We start from the raw sequence: 574 nt of genomic DNA, 5'->3' as shown, positions 1-574 counted from the left end.
ATAAAGGTAAATCAGGAAAATTAACAAGGCTGATCAACTTTCACAGCCCTCTGTAATCTTATCATCATCATCATCATCATCATCATCATCTTCATCATCACTTCATCCAGAACCTATACCATCCTCTCTGAACCAACTCTCCTTTAAAATGGACTGAGAACTGTTCTGAGGTCAGACGGGTCCAAATCTGGGACCACAGAGACCACATCCTCTGGACTAAAGACGAACCATCCGGTCTGGTACCAGCTCATAGTTCAAAACCTGCAGATCTGGTCCCCTCAGATCCTCTAAAACTGCAGACCAGTTTTGGTTCATGTTTCCTCTCAAACCCAGCCAACGTGCTCTGGTGTCAGGCCTGTCAGGGCAGGACCAGGACCATCGATGGTTTCAGTTTCAGGATCTCAGGGATCCGTGGAGCTCAACGTTTGATCCTTGAAGGTCCAGACTGGTGAGAGAGGCTCGGTGTTGAGCCCAGCAGAGTTCTGGCAGCGAGCACTCAGACATTCCTTCCTGCTCTCCTGGGTGTGTGTGTGTGTGTGTGTGTGTGTGTGTGTGTGTGTGTGTGTGTGTGTGT

Source organism: Austrofundulus limnaeus, unplaced genomic scaffold (genome assembly GCF_001266775.1).
Source record: "Austrofundulus limnaeus strain Quisiro unplaced genomic scaffold, Austrofundulus_limnaeus-1.0 Scaffold860, whole genome shotgun sequence".
NCBI classification, from domain to species: domain Eukaryota; kingdom Metazoa; phylum Chordata; class Actinopteri; order Cyprinodontiformes; family Rivulidae; genus Austrofundulus; species Austrofundulus limnaeus.
Note: the sequence above shows the minus strand (reverse complement) of the source record.